Below are 25,486 nucleotides of genomic sequence, written 5' to 3'. Positions count from 1 at the left end.
CCTCTTGCCATGAACTATGAAACTCTCTACACATAACTATACCCTATTGTAGAACTGAGAGACACCGCACTTCAATTATTCCCTATATCGTACAACTCCTTAACAACCAACTGTGATTTTAATTATCTTTGTCATGTTTGTATTTATTTATTTTTGCTTACCATATTATTGTTTTTCATTCTTCTCTTTTCCATTCTTCATTCTTTTATCCTCCCCTCTCATGTACTTTTTCTCCTTCTCTCTAAATCAGCAATTAAAGTACTTACATGCATATTTATGATTATTATTACAATTTTGATTAATTACAAAAGAGTCATCTCAGAATGAAGTATCTTTTTAATCAATCTTTTTATTCATTATGTTTAGCTTGTATTTAGGTTTTTCACACCAATTAACCAATGTATCGGTTATTACAGAATTTTGAAATCACAATTATAGGCATGTATTTTCTGAGGAGAGGGTGGTGTTGACTTTTTGTGACTGCTTTTATTTGTGTTTGCGATGGGATTTCATTTCTTTCATTACCCATTGTCGGTTTAATTCAAAACTGTATGAGTTTTAGAGCTCAATAAGTAATAAGTCTTATTTAGGTATCAACAAAAGCTTATACTCTGAACATAATTGTTTAAATATAAGGTTATACTATTTACAATTGCTATACAATTTCTTTTTGGAGCATTTTTTGGGTACTAAAGTTCTTGCTAGATGTTAACCCAATTAAGCCATGCGTAAACAATTTTCAATATTATTATTCTACTCAAAGAAAAGAACGGGGTGATTTTTTTCCTATTTGTATACCTTTTTTCCTGTGTTTGGTACTAAATTTGTCATTACAGGAAATATATATTTTTGAAGTCATTGCCAATTTTCATGAGTTCGGCTCATGGTCAATTTTAGTTGAATTGCCCACATTCAAATGTATACAATTCTTTAAAATCATATTGATTTTATTTTGGCATGTATTCTTTGGTAGCAAAAATACACCCATCACATTAGGTAATTAAGCTAAGGGTAATTGCTGGTAAATTTTCGAATTCTCTGGTGTGCAAGTTTTATATAATCTCTCTATCTTTTATGAGGGAAAAGGTTAAACAAATACCTACAGTCTTCTCAGAAAATACATAGTGCATGTACAGTGTAAGTTTAACTTAAATAATTGATATTCCTGTTATAGGCAGTTTAAGACTTTTCAACTGATATCTTGTCATGATCTTGGTTTTTGATAATTAATCGGTAGTGTTAATAGTTTAGCATGGGTTGAGTTACTGAGAGGGCACTGATGTCATGGGGGGGGGGGGGCTGCTGCTCTTATTAATTGAATTAATTGTTTAGACAGATAACTGGAATCTCAAGTTGGAGCATATGTGGGAGGGGTCGATCATGTTGCATTCCTTTACTTTTCTTTTCACTCCTTGATGGGATGTCACATATCATTTCAGATACCCCTCCCCCCCCCCCATATAGGTATTCCTCTCAAGCAAATCAATCGATAGAGGAATGTGTAATTGGGTTAGTTCAGCAATTACATAATGATGCCTTTTGTCTCAAATTTTCAGACTTGTTGGATTGGATAGGAAAGGATCTTAAAGTAGTGTAGTTATTTTGGCTCTATGTTCTCCAGTTTCGCTCTGATGAGTGCGAGGTTATGTCTTTTGTATGTCTTTTTTGAGAGGCATGTGCATTAGTCTTTTCTCTCTTTCATAGTATCAACTTGTATTGACATCTTTATATTAATTGCAATCATGAGATGTGTAATAACGAGTACATTTGTAGGTTCTATTATAATTTGTTTTTTTCTTTGGTGATGGATCCTTTCTCTGAATGCAATTTGTACTTTATTTGCCTGTATAAACATCTATGTGTTTTTACATTTGTTGTTGTTCAGCTACCCTAAATACCCGACGTTATATTATTACCAAGAATGTGTTTCTTCTAACAATATTGACAGAAGAATTATATCTTTAATAAACGATTTTATCAGTATTGTACTACATGTACTTCAAACTGGATGAGATTTATTCTTTTGCAATTTCATGTCTTTGAATTGTTCGTTTGTGCCATTAAGTCAGTGTAGACAGACGCGGATCCACGTGGCGATTTTTCCGGCCCTGCTCCCCCCCACCCTCGAGTCTAAAAAAAAATGTTTAAAAAAATAGGATAATAACGTAAATTTAACCTTTTTTTAAACAAAAACAAAAGCGGCGCCCAAAATTTGTTTAAAAAATTTCGCCCACACCAAAACAAAATATTACACCCCCCCCCCCCTGCGTATTCACCGACTGGATGAATCGCTGCTAAATATTTTCTCACGAAGTGGGCCCAATATATTAAAAAAATATATATGTGCTCTTACCCCCCCCCCCCCCCCGGCTTATTCACAGCCGGCTGAGTCGGCGCTAAATTTTTCCTCTAAAACTGTACCCCCCAAAAAAAATGTGCTTCTACACCCAGCCCCCCCCCCCCCCCCCGCGTTTTTTCATTTTTCACCGGCCGGCTTAGTCGGCGCTAAATTGTTTTCTCAAGATTTGCCCCCCCCCCCTCTTTTCGCCGGCTGGATCCGCCCCTGAGTGTAGACGCCACATACTTTAAGTATAATGGCTGCCAGCTGTGCCTTGGTGTGATTAAGAGAGACTTGATGTGAAATGGGTTGTTGAGATTTGGAGAGGGGAGTCCTGGTCCATCATATTACGAGAAACCGGTAGGACGCCGCTAAAGTAAAGTAAAAATATTTGGACTAAGGGCTGTGAGATTCCGAGAAAAGTAAAACATCTGCTCAGAGCTAGATTATATTCTGGATCTCCACAGAAACATGATAGCTGTTCAAAACACATCGGTGTTCTCTACTCTATGTCGCAAATTGGGAACTAGAAGGGCATTGATATAACCCTGTGATTTCACTGCATGTCATGAAAACCCTCTTATGTAACAACAAAATCAAAAAACTATATTCTAGGGCCAAAATTGTCAAGCTTTTCATTACAATGCTGCCCCTCATCACTCATACAATGTACATTTTATAAACTGATGCACAATATTTTGTCAAATACTATTTTTCACATTTTCCTGCAATGCCCCGTTAAAATTAAAATTACATCTATGATTTAAGACATTCAATATATCTTACTAAGGCAATTCTACTGAATGTATGGGCATGGCTAAATTTTATTTTCAATAATCTATAATCATTTTTTGTAATTCTCCTTGATAAATTTCCTAAATTGTTACACGGTTTTAATATAGTTTGTAGATAATCCGTCTTATATTTAAAAGGGGGCAGTGGCTACAATTAGAAGCCTCCATTGACAAAACATGGCACACATATTAAGAACAATGCGCTATTTAAGCACATTTTCCGTTTAGGGACAAACATTTGAATCCAATCAGTTGTAAGACCAATTTGAAAGAAGGTTGAATGCACACGAAAGGAATCTAGCTGAAAGAAACCTCTATATTGACCAGAAAAAAAGCTGACATAAAAGTAAAGTGCAATATTATTAGGTACGTCGATACGAGGATAAAAGCGAGGGCGCTCTTCAAAATAGATTAGGTTAATTAATTTTTAAAATATGTTTTTAATGTAACCGTGTTTCAAAAATTGATTCTAAAAATATGTAATGGCATGAACTATCACTCTACAAAGTTTGAATCATCAATTTAAAGCGCAAGACAAAAAGTTGAACAAAGTACCTAAACAGGACAATAACACCATCTCGAACTGTAAACCTTCGTACATACACATTTTTCCATTCAGGATGGATCCCATTCGTGACAGATTGTGTGGAAATCGATTTACACGTCGTGTATTTTACATGCAGGAAAGGGTGTATCACGCCGTTTAATTACGTTTAATTAAAGGTAGAATTTGCGTAGCAATTAGACGAATTCAGATTTTTTTTTTCCTGCCATTTATTTATTATGCAGTTCATATGCAAAGTTGAACCTAATACGTTCTTATGTCTTTCCATAATACTTAGTGTAAAACTAACAAAATTATACACATTATGTGGTGAATATTCTAACACAAGAAATCTATAGAAGATTATAGCTGCAATATGTGACAAATAGATGTAAGAGCTGTTGTGTGTGTAGGGTTTGCCACTGCTTAGTGTGTATGAAACTATTTAAGTTGTATGATTATTGGATATCACGATATTAACAATGTTTATGTATACCCATTTCATGTTAAATAAATCATTCGCATAATAGGAATTTATTTAATCCTGCAGTCGTTTTAGAACAATCAAACCTTGGTATTCATCTATATGGTATAGATTTGGGCTTTTTTGGTTTACCTTGCATATGTTATTATTCATTATCTCCATATGTTTTCTTTTAATGCACCCCCTCAATAAACTTTATTTTCAGCACAATTAACTTTGAGGTATATATGCTATTATGTTTCTTGTAAATTGATCCTCAGCATGAGTGTTCAAGCGGTATTAAATCTGGGGCGATGAATTGTAGTTCCGCTATTCAATTTTGTTTTTAAATACATACAAAGTTTTAATTTGAAAAATATATATTCAATGTCTGATCTGGCGAGAGCATAATTTAACCAAAACTGTCAAATGGTGCGAACTGAATTGACTCAGTGACATAAAAGCTCCAAGCCTCAAACATATGGTTTATTATCATTATTGTAAGTTTTTATTGTTGTTATTATTATCATTATTATTACTATTATTATTATTATCGTCATCATCATATATTCATTATCAGTGTTTCTCTAGCTATACTGACCTTAGTTTCACACTTCACAGTATAGTCTAATTGAGCTGTACCTCTGCACCATCTAACATTCTTCTGAATTCGACTTAATTGGCTTATGAAGATAATTGTTTCCCTTTGAAACAGAACTTTAACAAACAAAACTGCCTACAACTTAAATGACAACGTGATCGACACAAATTAGCAGTCATTGACAATTGCGGATCTTTTCTTTAAGAACAGCCTACCAAGGGTAGCGACTGAATAGTCTTGTTCAAGACTCAAATGCACCAGAAGTCTTAAGAGACTCGAATATATCCGCAGCATTGAACTCAGAATCGAATAAATATAACAAATTTGTTATTTATAACACATCTAATTAAGAATTCAATCTGCGATAGAAGTAAAAATCCGTTTCATAAAACAAATAACAAGTTTATATAGTCAATAATATGTATTGATAGTTCGCGAACGAGTCTAATTGCACTGTCGCGCTCGCTCTAAAGATCTAGCGCGCGCCTATATCCAACTACTAAAACAACGACCTTATCTGTGACAACAGTAACAGCTAGGCAACTTCGGTGCTGGACACGGTTTTCTGTAGAAATCCTGTAAGTACATGTCATATTTATTCCGTAATTTCGTATTCATAAGGTGATATTTATGTGTTTTTTGATATTTGAATACTTTCCGGAGGTTAAACAAAGATTGATCCTGAGAGTTAGAGCTCGTGTGCCGGGGCGAGTGCATGGGTAGGCCTAAGTTAGACGGATCTAATTAAATTGCCCAATTTCAGGCGCGACCTGAGAGCGGAAGCTGCATGTAGTGCCCGCCCTAGAACTCCCGGGCATTTTCGCAACAGACCCTACGGCCTACTGTCTACTGAACATACATAGCCTAGCTGCATAATAATAATAATAAATAATATTTAATTTTTATATAGGTCTAGTCTAGATCTAAGAAGGGAGATCCCGGGTTTGACCCGAACCCAGGCGGATGACTGAAGTGTGTTAACGTTCCCCTTCCCTTGTTCATAGGCGCAGGTTATGTCAAGTGGAAAACAGGATAGACTACTGACTAGGACGTTAAATGGAGGCCCCGTGTACAGGAGAGTCACCCTTGCAAAGAACCATTTCATTGCACTATTCGTAGCTATAAATTATAGCTAGAGGTCTAGTAAGTAGTGAAATCTAGACCCTAGTGTAATGGTCCACATGCACACCCCAATCAGGCCTAGTAGTACTACTAAAGTATATGGCAATGGTATAGATTCTAGGGCAGGCATCTTGAAGAATCTTCAGTATTGAAGGAGGCCGGAGGCAGATTATCTTGAAGAAGAAGGATAGTAGATCTCATCATAATAATATTATTATATTGATCTAATAATATTTAGGGTCTATATACTTGTTGTAAAGCGCTTAGGCCTAAAGTAAAGGCGCTGAGAGACATGTGTATTAAGCGCTATTCTAGTAGACGTGACCTAGATCTATATCTCCATGTTTGCTTCGACAGGCAGACGCTTTACTAACTGAGCAAACTCGCCTCCTGCGTCCTGGCTGTGTATTAAAAGCTGTGCTATTGATTCTCAACATTTCACACAGCACTGTACAAAACTCAGCTGATTTCACTCAAAATGTGTACTTTACTTAGATCTAGTGACAATTGATGACACCTAGAGGTCTACTACTACTACTAGATCTAGGCTAGTACTAGTCTAGAAAAAATGAATATTCATCATCTAAAAACCAGGTGGCTGACAACGAATCATGTTGACTACAAGACTTTCTCGGATTAATCATTATCCCCTAGCAACGAAGTCGGAGGGGATATAGAAACACTGCCGTCCGCCCTTCCGTGCGTCCGTGCGTGCGTCCGTAACAATTTTGGATTCCGATCAATAACTTCGGTAATGTTTGACGGATTTTAATGAAATTTGATATGAAGGTACATGATATCAAAATACAGGCTAAGTTTAATTTCCGAGTATGTAGGTGAAAGGTGAAAGGTCATATATGTGAAAATGTGGTTAACTTCCTTGCCTAGTAATATAATAGTATAGTCCAATGGAGTTAACTTGTTCTGATGTACATGTATATAGGCCATTTGTACCCTGCGAGGGGATGCTACGCTTTGCGTTGACTTGTTAATGTAGGATCTAAATGAGCAAGCTATCGTAAGTCAAAGTAGATATTTCTTTGTTATTTTTTATTTGTTAATATAGTCAAATGTAATTTTACAGCCAAAGTGAATATATGAGGATGTAAAGAGTAAAATCTTGTTGCATATCTCATTCATCGCGGTCCTGCCGAACCAAACCATTTGTTCCACTCAGTCACCATAGGACGTACTTCAGTCTATGTATAGAGGCGGTCAGATGAGCCAGATGCAATTTCAGCAGAACAACCGTCGATATCAGAGACTGAAGCTTTCGGTCTATATCAGTCTATACTTTGCTGGAGTGGTATACTGTAGTAGTAGATCTACTGTCATCCATTGCTGTTATCCGGACTTGGCTGTCGGATTTAATAAATTTAGAATTGAAAATTCCATTTTTATTTCAAGGGCAGGCTAAGCTGTAAGCAGCCAAAACAACAACTCCTGCAATAAACTGCAAACCCCCAAACAGTGTTTAGATTTCACTAACTCCATGCTATACATGTACATGCTTCAGAGAACTCCGCCTACGGCCTCCGAAGGGCTTCGGTGACGGAGCTCCCTGGAGTAAAGATTTCACTAGACTTTAGTTAAGTTAGAATTAAAATAGAAATGTAAATAATCTAGAGTCTAGTCGGTAGACAGTAGGAGGACTAGGAGGCAAATTGGCTCAGTCGGTAAAGCGTCTGCCTGTCGGCCCAAAGATCTTGGGTTCGAATCGCACCCAAGCGGATGACTGAAGCAAGCGTTGTGTGTTAACGTGCCCCTCCCCTTGTTGTTTCATAGACGCAGGCTATGTTACATGGAAAACAATCCGTCTCGGATAGGATGTTAAAAGGAGACCCCGTGTACAGGATAATCACTACCCTTGCACGTTAAGAACCCACGGCACTATTCGTATAAGAATAGGGGAAAAACCTGATGTAGTGGTCTACCTGCACACCCCACTCAGGCGGAATATATATATATATATATATATATACATGAATATCTGCAAGAATCTTCAGTACCGGTATTGAAGGATAGGAGGCAGATTATCTTCAAGAAGGAGAAGAAGTATACTGCACTCTGCAGTGTAGTGTAGTCTAGTGCCTAGCCATGCTAGTGGTTTCTAAATTTACTCTAGAGTATTGATCTTTTTTTGGCGCAGTCTTGACTCTATGTCTCTTAGTTTACGTCAAGACTCTGTCTCTACTCTCAGTCTTTAGACTGCAAACATTGTAGCAGTGACTGTTGTTTTCAGTCACTGAGTCTGAATGTGAACCTAGCTATTTTAAGAATAAATTTTCCCCCTCTCTTTTACAGGAAATATACAGAGTGTATTACCATATGCTTGCTTCTTTGAGTATGTGCCTGAAACAAGAATGTCCTGGAGAAAACGGACCACAACAAGAAAAGGTAATTTTTTTTAATTTTTTTTTTAACTTGGACTTTTTAAAACTTCACCTGTTTAGTTAGTCAAGTAAAAGGAAATTTTTAAATGGGTGAGGGCATTAAATAAGGCCAAGTTGGAGGGGTATGCAAAGGGCTGGTATGAGAAGTATCGATTCAGGGGTGGCTACATGGTATGTGTGCAACAAGATGTCTACTAACAAGTTGCTGTAGTGTTTATTTATAGTGTATTTTAACTTCCAATATATATTTTTTTTATAATTAACATTTGAAGGCCTTGAAGAAGGGATGGGGGAGGGGGGGGGGGGGGGGAGTCCTATACACGAAACAGAATGACAAGCAAAAAGAAAATAATTGACCTTCATATTTTGCTGAAAAAGAAAGTAAACATTGAAGACAATTGAAGAAGAAAAAAATAATGCAATTTTTGTGTATTCTTACATATTTGGTTAATATTTATTGAATATTTTTATAATTCTGTTCCAGAGATGGAGAGGAAGGGCTTGCTGTTGAGAGATCATGGGGTGCCTTGAGGTTCCACTTCCAGTCTTGATGTTCTGCCCCTTACCTCTAAGCGATGGCCTCTTGTGCCTGGCAATATATGAGCGAAGCACAATGGACTGGTAATTCATAATGCATATTACAATGTTTTTTTAACAAATCAGGGAAAGAAACAGAGATAAATTCATAGCATATGAGTCTGTCATGGCATTCTTAGTAACTCAACATTTGCTCCTGCAACGACTACTCTAGGCTTTATTTTGTCAAAGGTGTAGGGTTAGACTGAGGGTTGGAATTGTGATTAAGGTGGTTTAGGTTTAGGGTTAGGCCTAGGGATGAAGTTTAATAGTGTAGAAAAATTATGTGAAGCAATTGTCTCAGGAGAAGGTGTTGTACAACTTGATTTTCCAGGTGCTGGTGGAGCAGCATGTATCTTTTACTCATCAATGGTAGTTTTAAAATCTTCCTCTGTATTGTGAAAGCAGAAACATGATGTAGAGTGGAAGAAAAAAAAGTATGTAACACAGTATCATTTAAAATAGATTTTATAAAGTAAAAACACACTGGCCTGCAGTTTGTGAAACATGTAGCACTGTATTACCAATTAAAAGAATTCAGCGATTTTTACAACGTGCTCTATTGGCATTTATGTACTGGTTATGTTGTAACACAAAATGAATTCTTAACTTTAATCCTGGATCCATTGCTAAACATAATGTCAACCCTAAATGTATTAAACATTGCCAGACCCAATTTCGGGCTACCCTAAATCCCTTTCTACATACCAGTATTGTTCAAAGTTTATATTTATTACACCCTTACTGCGAGTTCTAGAAATTCTGCAAGAACCCTACCCTGCTGTTCACTTTATAATTAGTACTTCACATTGCTTTCATGAACATGCCGTAAAAGTGAATTTATTTTATGTCTCTATACAAACAGGTGCCTGTACATGTAATGTATTTCACGCAAATGAAGGGTAGAATGAGAAGCTCACAATGATATGGTAGACAAGGACCTTGCTGTCTAAAGCTCGGAGGCCAGATGACAGTGTCTGAAGTAAGTCGCCCCATAGAAGAGCGAGAACTTTCTGTTGCAATTGTTAACATGCAACACATCCTTACCACATGCAACCCATCCCACTTTCACAATATATTTTCTTAACAACAGTAACCCAAGTTCAACGTTTGGATTGGTGATTTTAAACATAAAAACAATGGTCTGAATGTTTAATTAGATCTTTTACGCAAACGTAGTATATTAGTAATGAAAGGCATGTTTGGTAATACAGTAATTTCATTTCAGACCATGAAGACCATGTATTATTATAATTATCTGGGATCTGTCGTTGGGCTGATAAGCATGGAAAATAAGGAATGTACTCCTGTCGAACGAACAATATGTTTTTATAAAACGAATAACTCTTTGAAGATTACTTACTAGAAGAAGTAGAACAAGAAGAAAAAGAAGAAGAAATACACTGATGATGTCAGCTTGACTTCCTAAAGTTGTATACTATTTGAAAATAGTTTATATTTTATTCATGAACAGCCGGCTTGTCGGAATTGCGTACAAGGATGCCATTGGACTTTTCTGTACTAGTAGCTGAAGGGGGGAACAGTCACCAGAAGGAGCATGCAACTCCAAAACAATGTGGATACTTCTACCGAGTTCATCTCAAGAATCAAGATGTGACAGTGGATGTACATGTAGAGGGGTTTGTGACCCTCCTGACTGTGGACTACATGCAATACACATCAATGGATTGTAGAGGAGTAATGGTGGGTCCGGTGAGCTCAACTCTGGAGGTTAAGTTCGCAAAATTATTAAATTTCCTTTTAATATGGGTGTATATGGTTCCAGGGATTAATTTGACGCAATGCCTCGTAGTGACACGCCCTATTAAGGGGCGACACACGTGTCAGAAGGTATAAAATGGGTTTTGGCACGAGCTTTTACTTTTCGGATGACTTCCTCATTTTGTTTCATACCTCATTTCCTTTGCCGCCATGAGGTGCTAAAGTTTTAGCAGAGTTGGGGGCTTCCAGCCCATAGATGTGACTTTTCATGATTATATGTAATAAATTGTAATAAAGTTACTATCCACTTCAACACTTGACTCTTGTCGAGAATTTTATTTCTTTGTGTGGACTTTGTTCTTCTCTGGAACGCGATTTGGGCAGTGTGATAGGCGGCCACCGGCCACTCAGTTGCCGGGCTGTTTCATATATAAAGAATGTGTGAAGACAAGCGACTGCATTATAAGCTCAGCATGATCAGTAACATTGATTCCTTTAAATTTTTGTTCCTCCCAACCATGAGTTGTACATATTCTTTGATTCGGGGAGAGGTTGGTGAAGAGGGATAGGTGCCCCATATTTTGTATTGTAACAGGTTTTGTTTTCTACATAAGGAGACAAGGATAATATAGTAATATATCACCTATATCAACACGATGAGCAAGACGGCGAATGAGGCGATAGAATGAGTTTAGAGAGGGTGGGGAAGGAGGATCGAGAGAATAGAAGGGGACGAGGTGAGAAGGAGACTGAGTGTGGAAAACAGAATTGGAGGGGTAAAGGAGGGCGGGAGCAGGAGGTAGAAGAGAGAGGTATATAGAGTAGAATAGGGAAGAAGGGAGGAGATGGATTGAGTGAGGAAAAAGAGGATGAAATGGGGAAGAAAATGGAGGAAGGGCTAGAAATGAGTGGGACAATAATAATGATATATGCCCGATATATGATGTTAGGCTGAAAGAGGAGGAAGGCCAAGAAATGGGAGTTGATATAATATACAATGAGGAGACTCTGAAAGCAGGGGGAAAAAGAGGAATTAATGGGGGGGGGGGGGGTTAAAGGGAGAACAGAAAGTAGAGGAAACTGAGAGGAATGGTGAAGCTGAGAGAGCGAGGTGAGAGAGGGGCAGTGGCGGATCCGGGGAGGAGGGGGGGGGGGGGCCGTCCCTTCAAAAATAAAACGTGTAAAAACACGTCGATTTAACCTTTTGGGGGAGATGCCCCGCCCCCCCCCCCCCTTGAGCTCAAGGGGGAGGGGGGGGGATGCAAATTTTAGAGGGCTTCCCTCAAAAAAATGTGCTCACTACTACCCGCCACCCCCCCCCCCAACCCCCCACTGAGCGCAAAAAGGTAAAATTAACGTGTTTTTACACGTTTTATTTTTGAAGGTGGGGGGGGGGGGGACGGCCCCCCCCCCCCGATCCGCCACTGCCCCTCTCTTACCTCGCTCTCTCAGCTCCACCGTTCCTCTCGCTTTCCTCTACTTATTGTTCCCCCTTTAACCTCCCCTTAGTGGGGTAGTGAGCACATTTTTTTTTTGGGAGGGGGCCCTCTAAATTTTGCCCCCCCCCCCTTGAGCGGCAGGGGGGGGGGGCGTGGGGGGGTGGGGTAAAATTAACGTGTTTTACATTTTTATTTTCGAAGGGGCCCCCCCCCCACCCAGATCCGCCACTGCCCCTCTCTTAACTCGCTCTCTCAGCTCCACCGTTCCTCTCGCTTTCCTCTACAGAGAGGAATGGTGGAGCTGAGAGAGCGAGGTGAGAGAGGGGCAGTGGCGGATCCGGGGAGGAGGGGGGGGGGGGGCCGTCCCTTCAAAAATAAAACGTGTAAAAACACGTCGATTTAACCTTTTGGGGGAGATGCCCCGCCCCCCCCCCTTGAGCACCAAGGGGGGGGGGGGCGGAATTAAGAGGGCCCCCCCCCCCAAAAAAAAAAATGTGCTCACTACCCCACTAAGGGGAGGTTAAAGGGGAAACAAAAAATAGAGGAAAGCGAGAGGAACGGTGGAGCTGAGAGAGCGAGGTAAGAGAGGGGCAGTGGCGGATCTGGGTGGGGGGGTGGGGGGGGGGGGGCCCCCTTCGAAAATAAAAATGTAAAAACACGTTAATTTTACCCTACCCCCCCCCCCCCTGCCGCTCAAGGGGGGGGGGAAATTTAGAGGGCCCCCCCCAAAAAAAAAAATGTGCTCACTACCCCACTAAGGGGAGGTTAAAGGGGGAACAATAAGTAGAGGAAAGCGAGAGGAACGGTGGAGCTGAGAGAGCGAGGTAAGAGAGGGGCAGTGGCGGATCTGGGTGGGGGGGGGCCCCCTTCGAAAATAAAAATGTAAAAACACGTTAATTTTACCCTACCCCCCCCCCACGCCCCCCCCCCCCCTGCCGCTCAAGGGGGGGGGCAAAATTTAGAGGGCCCTCCCCCCCCAAAAAATGTGCTCACTACCCCACTAAGGGGAGGTTAAAGGGGGAACAAAAAGTAGAGGAAACAGAGAGGAACGGTGGAGCTGAGAGAGCGATGTAAGAGAGGGGCAGTGGCGGATCGGGGGGGGGGGGGCCGTCCCCCCCCCCTTCAAAAATAAAACGTGTAAAAACACGTTAATTTTACCTTTTTGGGGAGATTCCCCCCCCCCTGGCGCTCAAGGGGGAGGGGGGGGGATGCAAATTTTAGAGGGCTTCCCCTCAAAAAAATGTGCTCACTACTACCCGCCACCCCCCCCCCCCCCCAACCCCCCACTGAGCGCATTTTCGGCTGGCGCGATTTTCAAATTTCCGGGAGCAAAAAGAAAAAAAAATGGGCCCCCACCCCTAAGAAATCCTGGATCCGCGCCTTGAGAGGGGAAGCAGGGAGAAAGGGGGATCGAGAGAGGGACCAACATTAATAAGACGCGGAGAAAAGGGAGCGGAGGTGGGGAGAAGGCGAAAGGGGGCATTCTTTTGGATTTAAGAGGGCGGCCGGCCGGGTAAGGGAATAAGGGCGTATACTCCGTGGAGCGTTTAGGAAATGAGGGGAAATAAGAAGAGCTAGCGCAGGATAGTGAAGGGAAAGAGAGAGGGAGAAGGAGCGCGTGCGGGGTGGAGGGAAGGAAGATTGAGGAGTGGGGGGGGGCGGGTGGCGGAATAAGCAGGCCGACTGGAGAATGAGTTGATGAAGGTTTGGGAAAAGGGAGTGAAGGAACTAGGGGAAAGGATTGGATAAACTGGGATTAACGGATAAGAGCGAATTAAAGGTAGAAGACGAAAGTTGGAGGAGAATGAGGAAGGAGAGAATGAAAGGGGAGAGAAGAAAGAAGGAGAGAGTGGTAAACAGAGAGCTAGAGAAGGGAAGCGGTAAGGCAAGGGGAGGAGGGGAGGGATGAGCAAGCAAACCGGCGGAAGACCGAGTTTAGAGAGGATGGGGGAAAGATGATTGGGTTTACGGCGAAGAGAGGGAAATGGCTGAAGGGGTGCATGGGGGGTGGGGGGGGGGGGGCAGGGGAAAATCAAAGGAGAATGGGGATGAGGGATCGAGAGAATAGAAGGGGACGAGGAAAGAAGGAGAGACACTATAATACTCACAGGTGATAAAGAGGAACAGTGCGTTACTGTGGCTACCGTAATCTGGATAACATTTAAGTAAGAGGTAATAGTCTACTCACAAGACGATTTTATGTTAATCGAGGGTTTATAAATAGGGGTAATATCAATGTATAGCTCTTTTAAAATGTTATACAATCGGCCTATGAACAAATGAAACTCCTAACTTCACTACAACCTTTGTTTTGGTGATCAATTGGTACTCTTTACCGCTAGGTTCTTTTAAAGCTATGATCTTGCTTAATTCGTTGTTTATCCATGCATGAAGCATTGCCCCTACCCCCCTAAAAATATTTAAAAAAGTGAATTAAAAAAAGTTATGTCAGTGCCAACAAAATCTAAATCAATAAGTGAACATTAAACAACATGAACAACTTACACAGAGGAGCATGCACGCGTTTTATTTTATATCATTTATATTTTCATTGCCCATGCGATTAAAAATAGGTCAAGTCTGGAGTAAAGAAAACTCATCAGACCAGTGTACTATCAGGGCGCACAAATTACTCAATCCTACAGTTCACTACTGTTCTATAAATCTAACCTAGGTGACAATAGTTCCAGTTCATTACCAGAGCAACTTTGTCACCTGGGTTTCAGATTACATATTCTGCTCTGATATTACTGAGCAACTTTGGGTAATCTGCTTCGATACTTTACTGTAACTGTATTGGTATCGGGTGCTATGACCCTGCACCCCAACGAGAGCTCGCTCTTACGCGCTCACATAATGCTTTGCGCACACGCTATCTGCGCAGTCATAACTCATTGTTACGTACATGTAGCATTGGCCAACTCAACATCCAATCAAATCTAATGCAATATGCATTTGATGCAGTGCCTCCATGATGCAATGACAAAGTACTACATCCACCGTTACTCCTTTTTGCTTCACGTCGCGTCACATCAAAATAACTTTTTCAAAACCAGCACCAGTTGAGTTTTTGCAGTCCATTGCTTTGAGGCAAAAAGAAGTTGACTTCGGAATTTTCTTGATCTTGCCAACAGACGGCCAACAGACGAAGTTGTTTTTACGTTATTAGCTAGGTCGTTCCACAACTTTGCTGCAACCGGTGTGAAAGACGTTTCTCTTGCATTTTTTGTTTATTTCTGTTTTGGTGGACAGAGAGAGAGAGAGAGACGTTAAGTATAAAGTGAAACAGACAAAGATATAAGCGTGTACGAGGGACCTGAGGACAACGAACCAGGCAAGGGTTTAACTCTGGACGTCGATGGTTAAAAGACTTGTTGACTGACAAAACTTATTCTCTGTCGCACAGGAAGCTATTGCAGTTCGAGGTCGAAGTCGAAGTCATATTTCTCGTTTATCGACTTTCACAATGTCCGCTCTATCTACATGTCGTCAGATGAATGCAAAGGTAAGAATCACGAACGAAATTCATGATTTTTAGATTTTTATCTAGTGTCAAAGTTATTGTCTACCTTTTTCGTAATACGATATTACTCTCAATGTTAGATGAAAGTTTTAACTGGCCTCTAAAAAGGCATGTTCATGCTTGTAGGTGAGCAAAAAAGGGGACCGACGACTTGAACTCCCTTCAGGGAATCTGTAATGAGGGTTGATGCTTTACCGAAAGGCACGGGCGCATTGGCTATGGTTTCGAATCCGGGAACTCCCGGTTACGAGACCACTGGTTTTATTATACCACTGATGTTAGTAAGAATAATATCTTGGCCCGGTTATATGAATTTGTTATCAATAATAAGTAACAATAACTGATATAAGCTACTGACATCGTGGCATTTAATAGGCTGAGAGCAAATGTGTCATAGAAATTTAGCACGTGTTATTGATAATAACTTAATGAAACGGGGCCCTGATTTCAAAATTCCTATTCGTAGGGATTTAAGGGCAATTTATTACAATTTTAGTAATGCAATAACAAGTCTTTAGAAGGTTAGGGCATTATCGGCCCCCTGTATAAACATTTGAAAAATTTAATGTGATATAATCCGGAACTTCATAGCTGTATTTTGGGTAAAAAGAAGGAAAGTATTAAGGTACAGACAACTGAAATGATTGGACATGTGTTGTGTATGTATGTACGTGTATTCTTTGCCACAGTGCTTATTGAGAAGTTATCAAGTATTTGATTGATCGAATTATTCATCTCTTAACTTTTATATTTGCCCCTCTCCACTTTTGTATGCTTTTGTTTTTACTTTTGTTTACCCCGCGTAGCCTTGCCAGTGACATTGACACTGTTATCCTCTATGGCCCTGCACAAATTAACTCATGAATTATAACGTGATGAATTAAGTAAATGATATTCGAACATTATTATTAATGAACATTGCACGAGTGTAACGTAAGAATAATCATATGAACCAACAAACTTTGGAAATATTTTCAATATCTTGGCAAGAGTCCTTTTCAGGACTCCTTAATCCTCCCTCTCTCTCACATGGTGCACCCGCAAGCCTACTGTATATTTACAATATCATTTACAATAAAGTATTCATTTGCATAATTTTCCTTTTCAACAGTCTTACCGCGGACGATGGAATCTCTTTTTTCTTTCCCTTCTACTGCAAACATCAGGTAAAATTTGAGATAATTCTAGGTTCATTAGTTTAGTGGGTTACTTCTGTCCGGCAAGTAGGGCGTGGATATTGACAAAAGTTCGTGTAAACCCGAAACGACAACCCGACCCGACGCGAAGACCCGATGGAATAAAGTTAGCCAGCCTATTGATACTTCTCACACCTTCGTTCTTTATAATATTTCTTCAGAAAAATATATTTCCTTTTGATCATATTTATGACTCTATATCAAATCAATTTGTATATTTATGGCTTGGCAGATTCACAAATAATCAAGTTGCAGAGTGATTAATGTGAAAGACTTGGGTTTAATTCCTCAAAATGTTCCCATATTACACGTGTTTTAATCAAGTTATATTGGTTGCCAATAAGGCAAAGAAAAGCATTCAAACTACTTTTAGTTGTTTACAAAGTGTTGAATGGTCAAGCCCCAAATTATTTGTATGGAACATCATCTTTCGAATCTCATTAATATGCACGTAACTTGCGAAGTACACAAGACAAGATGCTTCAAAAGTTACTTTACTGACGCAAAAACAAAAGTAACTCTTGGAGATTGTGCTTTCGGCTGTGCCGCTCCGAAGCTCTAGAATAACCTACTACTAGACAGACATCAGTAAAGCCTCATTTGTTGCTGTCTTCAAAGTTTTGTCAAAACGGATTTGTTTCAGGAGCTTTTGAATAGCTTTTTTTTTTATAAATGTGTGTCGGTAAAGTAACATTGTTGGGAGTTTTGTCTTCATCACAGCGCAGAAGAGCATATTCATAAAGAAGATGCGCTATATATTTACTTTGATTCAATTGTTCCCATAGCGGATGGATGAAAAAGTAAATTGATACATACTAAAAACAGACGATCCAAGACGAAGCAATATCTAACCTATACGCGGTGTACTAGTTATCTAACCTGTTGTGTCAGTTAAGGTTTGTATTTTGGTAACGTCGAGCTGATGAAATACAACATTTCTCACTCTTCCCCTTCATTTTCCCAGCTATTGTCGCATCGTTGGAAATTAACAACCATTGTCCGCACACGACTATTAATTCGTGCCCAACGGTCACATTAGATGACGGTGAGGTAGTACAGTACCTTCCCAAACTTGTACCACCGGATCTTACTTGGTTGTCGAACCATCTACCAGGTACCGATGCTGTTGAAGGCCTTACACATTTCTATTGTGCCAAGCCAGGTAAGAATGACGCCGAGGACACTACCAAATTGATCAATGTTTCCGTGAAAATAAATAATCTCAATTTAGTAATACAGTGTGTCATATAGATATGAAGGGTTGACGATTGATTACCGTTAGCGTTACATCCTTCATGATTTACTTCATGTTATACTTGACAACTTAAAGGGAAAGACCAGTTCTGGTCATGCGATTGCATTGTGAAAGAAACGTTGTGAAATCGATCAGAAAAGGTTGATTATCTAGCATATATTAGTATTGGTGTGTACTGCAAGGTTTTGGAATCATCAAAATGATAAGAAATTTGGCCTAGTCTTGGTAAAGTAAAGATCGTGAAGGAATAGATATAATCATTTCCCAAATATATCAATTAGTAGGCGGTTTCCCGGCAAAAATCACGTTTCACTCAAAGCATATTCTTTCACACGATTGGTAATAAGAGCTTCCATTTCATTTTTGAGAGGGGGGCGTTTCAAAAACTGGTCTTTACCTTTAAAAAATGAAATGGAGCTCAGGTTAAAGTTTACCATTATTTGTATGTGAGATTGGAAGAATACCACAGACCTGCAGAAATCTTATAGGACAACTACCCCCCGGACAGACTATTACTGGGGGTACATGTAGTTGTCCGGGGGGAGTTGTCTTAGGGGGTAGTTGTCATAGGGGGTAGTTGTCTGGGGATACAGGTGTATGTGCCCGGGGGGGGGGGGGTTGGGGGGTAGTTGTCAACGGGGGTAGTTGTCAACGGGGGTAGTTGTCCCCGGGAGGGGGGGGGGGGTAGTTGACTGGGGGTGTTTATCCGGGGGTGTGTGTGTTCAGGGGGTAGGTGTCCGGATGCGATCGTTCTGGTTTACGTCTATGAAGTAATAATAGGCTTAAGGAAATCCGGACTAAATAGACTGGAAAGGAGGGGGAGGGGGTAGAGCATTCGTTCACTAGCACCTCTAAAGTGGTATAAAATACCCTTCTCTCTATCAATACCTTCCTAGCTTTCTAAGCCTTACTTAAGACACCCCTTATGTTTGCTGGTAACAAATATTTCTCCTTCTCAAAGTTCAACTTATTGTTAATGGACTTCATATAGTTGTATTGATTTCACTTGGAGCTTGTGAATTGGAATTATTTTGCCTTCAGCATCTATAGAGATAGATTTGTGCGCTTCCTATTATGTTCAATATTGTTATTATTCTATAATATAATTGTATTGTATCACATTTATTCAAGGTAAAACCTGATTTCAGCTAGATGCTGCTTTTAAGTAAAGACGTGAAAAGAAGTTCAAACATGAACATACATGAATACAAAACTATATAAAAGAAATAATGATACATAAGTAACATCATTAACATGACTATGAAAAGAGAGGGAAAAATATTATCAAGAACAATATTATGACAAGAAACCAGGGTTGTCAAGTGGGGTAGTGAGCACTTCGATTATTTTTCTTACTCAACAGTCAACACCCACCCCCCTTCCCTGTTGAGCCAAAACAAAATTGCATACGATCTCCCTCGAAGCAGTTCCCCAAAATTGACAGCCCTGAAGAAAAAAACAGATGACGGAAAGTCAAGGTGTATTGATTGTTCGCAGAGAAAAGGTTAACTTACACCACAATGAAGGTGCTACTGATGCAAATACTCTAACTCCTTTCCAGTCTATTTTAGTCCGGATTTAAGGGTAATCTAACTCTCGTAATACGTTGATTTGTGTGAAAGCAGAACAATAACGGAAACAGAATGGAAAACGTTTGAAATTAATCGGACTGAAGGTAAGGATGTTATAAATGTTTGAAATATGAGATCACTATAAGGTCTTTGCGAATCTCAAATTGGTACATGTAGATTGGTTAGTGGACTGTGACGTTGGACGTGGATAGCTCTCCCATTTGCCGTGTACGAAAATATCACTAATTTATGTTTTTCTCTTAAGTTCCTTCTCCCTTGGGGCTCTACTCAAAATATATTATAGATATCACATTATTATAGGTCTTCTAAAAAGAATAGACCCTCCTGAGCGATGATTTTTGTTGAGAAATTTAAATTGTAGTCATTGTATATGTTGGAACAGAGGGAAGATAGTCCGGCACTACATTACATTGACATTACCGCTTCAGCCAATTTGAAGTGCCCGTACGTATAGTGATTACAACAATTCATAACTTTTTTCATATTTAGTTAGATTTAATTAAAACTCTCATCAGTCTGTTTCTCTGATTTTGAGAGAAGTTGTCCATGTGGTTGGATTTCGCTTTAATATTGCCTTTAATATAGAATGTATTGAACCCGGAGATTATTGGGAAGCTTCCAATCAGAAAATGATATTGAAAGTGTAGTGCCCCGTAGTTAATTAATGAAGATTATTTTAGATAGACCGCTGCATCTTAAAAATAAAGTTGAGTTCTGGCCATGCGATTTCATTTTGAAAGAAACTATGTGGAAGCGATTGGGAAAGGCTAATCTTGTGGCACATAAGTATTGGTGTATACTGTGTGGTTTTGGAACCATCAAAATTATAAGAAATTGGCTCAGTCTTGCTAAACCTTACATGCACTGTTCACATAAATGAATGTATGGGGCAACATAAACATGTGACATGAAAAAGTATGGTCAACAGCCTTCAGCTGTTAATAATCGTATTTTTAATATGATAGCATTTTCAAGAGACTTTTGTCATGTTTGTTCTTGGATACTCGTCCACACCAACATGAAAAGGATAACAAAACTCACAGCTGAATTGTTCACATTTCCCCCAAAAAAACTCTTTCTTTAAAGATAAAGTTGAGTTCTGGTCATGCGATTGCATTGTGTAAGAAACCGTGTGGGATCGATCAGAAAAGGTTGATCATCTAGCATATAAGTATTGGTGTGTACTGCAAGATTATGGAGTCATCAAAATGATAAGAAAATTTGGCACAGTCTTGGTAAAGTTACAAGCGCTGTACACAGAAAGATGTTTATGGGACTAGACGAACATGTGGCATGAAAATCCGTCCCGATTTGTATACTGTTACATGCCATATTTAGAATATTAAAGGCGATTGAAGAGCCATGCTTTTCAGGGAAAATTTTATTTCTGGTGTTCTTCCACACTTGCATAATAACAATGATAATGCGCACAAACTATCGTTTATCTCTTCCCAGAACTCGACCTTCTCTTTAAATTAAAAGTAAATATCAACGAGAAGATAACCATGTAGCAGACAATTTATCAAAACATGCATCAGGATAATCGAAGTAATCGAATTTAAAAAGACATAATAGAAAATCGTTATCTTTTGTGTGCACATGACAAAAGAAACTGCATTTTAATTTTCAAAGTAATTTGTTGAGTATACCTTAACAATATCGTGATTAATTACCTGCCAGCGGCTTTTTAAGCTTATCACTATGAAAGGTCGGGGTTGGGCGGATTGTCATCTCAACTTCACATAGAGAATTGCTTCAGTAAGCTAACAGAATTGATGAAAATGTTTGGCGATGCGTGCTTTATTTTCAATTAATAAAGGATAAGGATAAATTATTATTGTTCTGAATACAGCTACGCTATGAGGAACGACTTTGTGTGTATTTTTGCATTTTATTTATGTACATGTAACCACGGTTAAAAAGCCTGCTATCAGCTAGAAGCTGCTTTTTAGCAAGGTCGTGAACAAAAATTGAACTCAACAAGTAAACGACAATTTTATACAAAAGAAATCACAAAAATGATCATAACAACATAATAAGATGAAAACAAACATGACGAATAAATAATTACTTGGATAACAGAAAAAAAATGGAGGGGGTGTATTATTTGAAGGCATCGTTTAACAATGTTAAATCTGAGGTGCATGGCCCTACGTGTTATCAGTTTGTGATATGGTGTTATATTGAAGCCCTAATAAAATTGCGCTTCAAAATGATCATAAAGTGCCCCAAAAGAGTAAAACATTCTTTGAGTGACCGGTTTTACCATACTCATTTTCCCAATAGACTGTAGTGTCATAAAAACCGTTAGGAAAACGATTCTTTCAATTTCAATTCCAATCATAGATATCTTGATAATCATACAGGCGATCGGCTTGTAAAAATCATGGGATTCGTGTATGACCTAAAGGTTTATACTTAAGATTGCAGCATGGGCTAAATCAAGGATTTTTTTTAAAGAATCTGATGCAAAGTTACCCAAATTGAATCTCTTTAAGAGAGGGATATAAGAAGTGCGAATGCTGCCATGCATGCAGGCTATTTTCTAATCAAATGTTCGCCGATAGGTTATTGCTGTAAGATACTTTTTATGCTATCTTCCGTTTTAAATAGTGTCAATATTCACGTATAACCGACGACTATTGTTTAATTTGTGCTATGATTCTTTATAGTTTCTTTGTATTACTCATCTACAAGAGAATTGCCAAACAGCAAATAATGATAATGATAATAAAAATAAAAATGATAATAACAATAATAAAGGTTTTGCGGCCGATTTCACAATTTTTTTCAATTCAACTTCATATATCGAGCATTCAAATTCGTGCAAGTTGCACTCGTAGTGTTGAATCAGCTTTCAAAATTAAAAATCCGTTCATTCAAATTCACTATCCGTGCAATAAATTTTTAAATCGGGTAATTCAAATGTTAAATAATACCACGTTTAGATCTATGAAAAACGCGAGGTAACATTCGGAGGTTACCTCGTGTCGTCCTGTGTTCACTGTACATGTAGATCTAAACGCCCGCGGAACAAAGCACGAACACGAGCTAACGCGAGGTAACATTTAGGGGGGGGGGGCTGGTAAGAGAAAAAAGGGTTGAAAAGTTGAGTGAGAGGAATTGGAGAGAGACAGAGAGCAAGAAAGTGAGAAAGAGAGAGAATGGGGAAAGATTGACAAGAGAGAGAGAGACAGAGGGCGAGAATGAACAAGAACCTATATATATATATATATATATATATATATATATATATATATAATGATTATAATATTTATAATAATAATAACAGTGGGGTCTTGTATAGCGTTCATGTCTGACACGTTACTTTAGCACCACTGCCATGAGAGGAAGGCCAGGACTGCAGTACACGCCTCACGGCGGACCGCAGGCCTGGGCCCAAGATCCAACTACGAGCTTTTTAACTGCAACAGCTTTAATATACGCTACTGGAGCTGGAATTACCGCGGCTGGCATTCTAAGGAATTTATCCTACGACAGGTTCATATTTCTTTCACAAGGATAGAGTGTGGCAAATGTAGATAAATGTTTCCTCAAATGGCCAGATCCTCAAATGGCAGACACAGGCGAATCAACGTGAGGAAGGGGATTTGAAGTATTTGACTATATCCCTTCCAGATTTCCACAATTAGTAACAGTTATGACCAAGTATATTGAATATTGACGTATCCACTCGACCATGCTGCATGCTCGCTCGCTATAGTAAGGTGTAACATAATCACAATCTAGATTTTATTAGAGAACGATAGGAAAGAGCATTCCTGAATGGGTTCATGAGCTATATTTTATCCAATAAGGGAGTTTACAGATAAAATCTGCGCATGGGCAGATAAAGGTCATTTGTACCAAAAAGGTAAAACCCAGAGAGATTAATACTGGTTATGCGCTCATGAAAGTTATGTAACATTATTCATTTATGCACCAACGGGACATTCTATGATACGCAGGTGGAAGTATTCTTTTCAAGAGGGCAAACAAAAGGTATTCATGAAGCACATCTAGGACTTCGGCAATTATTATTCTAATATGCTCAAAGTGGAACTTCTCCATGTGTAAAAGATCTGTGGATATTTGGGGTCATTTGTACCATGTGCTATCTGTAAACTCCCTTATACACAAATTGTTAGAGAGAGAGAGAGATTCAAGTAAATATGGACAACATTTTTGAACTGAGAGGGAGCGAAATCAAATTAACCGGGAGCACCGGTAAATTCAAATTTCTATTTCTATTTTATTTTTCCAAATCCAAAGCGGTTTAGAGCACATTTTTTGTTTAGAGTTGAGTGTTCTTACACTAGGTTTCACAATGGTAATGCAAATTTTAATTTCACGATCCGATCCTGTTGAAATATTCCCCAAACTTTGTATTAACTTTAATGCAGCAAAAACACCCTCATCCATTAACGATCTATGAAAACAAAGGAGTGCTTTTTCTCCCCCCCCCCCCCATTTTACGCCACTGCTCCCCCGTTCCTCGCATTTCGTCCCCCGGTCATGAAAAGAAATCGCCGCCCCTGGTGACTGTTATACGCTACTGAAATCAATGCACCTGATTGGCTGTGGGGTAATTTGTTATAGAAATGTGACACTTATTATAGATTAAATTAATATGAAACAGGGGCCCTTCCTAGCCGATTAACTTTTGTTCCCTTCTCGCATTCATTTCGATTTGAGCTTGTCTCTCTGGTCCTTGTCTTCACGGAGGAACTTGTGAGGAGACCGATACAGGATTTAACTGCACCTCCTGCTTAGATGGCTACCGTGGTGACAGGTGCGAGTATGGTAAGTGTAATCTTCGCGGAGGGGGGGGGGGGGGGTTCTGGGGATGCCGCCCCCATTGTTTCACAATGAAAAATTGGGATAAAATAAAAGAACAACAAGGGGAAATTTAAAAAAATATGCTAAGGAAAACGGTTCCTTTCTACAAAAATGTTATATCCCTTGACGCTCTTTTGGTAGTGATTCTATTCTGATTATTTCTAAGGTCTGAAGTCTAAATATTGATCTTGCAGTTAGCAAGTTCCTTCCTTCTTGACGGGGTCCGTCAAAGATCACATCAGTCGCTGACTCAGTCCTACGTCAGTCATAAATGACGCCTCGTTTTCAACTTTTGGAGAAAGAATTTTTCGTTTTGTGACATTCCTGGGGAGTGTTTCACAAAGATCCTAAGTTAAACTTATCTCTAAGTTGGACTTCAAAATTATGGAAAAGCCATTAGCATCTTTGAAAATATTTTGTAAAAGTTATTTTGGAAGGTATTAATTGTTTATTCAAACCATTCATATTTTCTATCATCAAGGAGATTTCATGTTCTTGATGTGGAATTTATAAAAAGTCGAAAATACTTGAATTTCTGCTTTTGAATATATTTCATTTTAAGACTCCAATGACTGTCCATAATTTTTAAGTCCAACTTAGATTTAAGTTCTACTAAGGATCTTTGTGAAACACCCCCCAGAACCCATTTGTCTGGTTCTTCTTTAATGTGTAACTTTTGTTTTTCTGACACGATCGCAAAGACTTTAGATAAATCAAAGCAAGGACATTTTTCCAAACATTTTTCGTATATCTCACAGACATCATTAGTGGAATACGCCATTGTAGTAATAAAGGTAATACTAAATTTTGGTAAATTTTGAAAATTTGGTGGATGGTGATTCTTTACAATTTTGATATATTTGGATGCCCCTGTGGATTTATTATAAGCAGTAGAAAATTTAGCCCCTAAAACACTTTTGCTTTCAAAAAAATTGAATATAAAAATGTACCGGTGCTCCCGTTAAATTTTGGTACATTTCAAATAGCACTTAGAGCCGTACAATGGTAGCTGCGACGATGAAAGTCTCAGAATATGCATTTGTGATATAGAATTTCCCAACGGGAATAGCTAATCGGTCGATTTTAGTC

General features: G+C 39.1%; 1 long non-coding RNA gene across 4 annotated transcripts; it reads left to right on the top strand.

The window, feature by feature from the left end:
- The first annotated feature begins 5,247 nt into the window (after nucleotides 1-5,247).
- Nucleotides 5,248-10,868, top strand: LOC115923011. 4 transcript variants are annotated; one of them, XR_004063722.1, is made up of 4 exons: nucleotides 5,248-5,318; nucleotides 8,167-8,259; nucleotides 8,740-8,876; nucleotides 10,306-10,868. It is a non-coding gene; the product is annotated as an uncharacterized LOC115923011 (long non-coding RNA). The 4 variants fall into 4 exon arrangements; XR_004063720.1 differs by lacking the exon at nucleotides 10,306-10,868 and adding an exon at nucleotides 9,697-9,721; XR_004063721.1 differs by lacking the exon at nucleotides 10,306-10,868 and adding an exon at nucleotides 9,166-9,182.
- The last annotated feature ends 14,618 nt before the right edge of the window (nucleotides 10,869-25,486 follow it).

The sequence above is a fragment of the Strongylocentrotus purpuratus genome, unplaced genomic scaffold (assembly GCF_000002235.5).
Source record: "Strongylocentrotus purpuratus isolate Spur 01 unplaced genomic scaffold, Spur_5.0 spur5_scaffold_13, whole genome shotgun sequence".
Taxonomy (NCBI): domain Eukaryota; kingdom Metazoa; phylum Echinodermata; class Echinoidea; order Camarodonta; family Strongylocentrotidae; genus Strongylocentrotus; species Strongylocentrotus purpuratus.
The sequence above is the reverse complement of the archived record's forward strand: the minus strand, read 5'-3'. Positions and strand labels throughout refer to the sequence as shown.